Consider the following 222-nt stretch of genomic DNA (forward strand, 5'->3'; position numbering starts at 1 on the left):
GGCCCCTGGAGCCGCTGCCCAAGGACACCGGCCGAGGCGAGCTCCGGGGGGTGAACTTTCCCCTCTCTGCCAACCCAGGGCGACCGCAGGAGGAAACACCTCAGTTCCTTCAAGCGACCGAGTCTCCAACCCGCTGCCCGAGCGGGAGCAAACCGCCTTCATCACACATGCAAATGGCCTTTCCTAATGGAGGGGTGCTGACAGGCACCTCCTCGTTTCCCC

The 222-nt window shown here is 64.4% G+C and overlaps 1 protein-coding gene across 1 annotated transcript in view; it reads right to left on the reverse strand.

Annotated features, from left to right (window-relative positions):
• Positions 1 to 222, reverse strand: part of MAPK13 (mitogen-activated protein kinase 13) — a 12,359-nt gene that overhangs the window by 11,942 nt on the left and 195 nt on the right. The gene's annotated exons all lie outside the window — the stretch shown is intronic.

Source organism: Eurypyga helias, unplaced genomic scaffold (genome assembly GCF_000690775.1).
Source record: "Eurypyga helias isolate BGI_N326 unplaced genomic scaffold, ASM69077v1 scaffold34056, whole genome shotgun sequence".
Taxonomy (NCBI): domain Eukaryota; kingdom Metazoa; phylum Chordata; class Aves; order Eurypygiformes; family Eurypygidae; genus Eurypyga; species Eurypyga helias.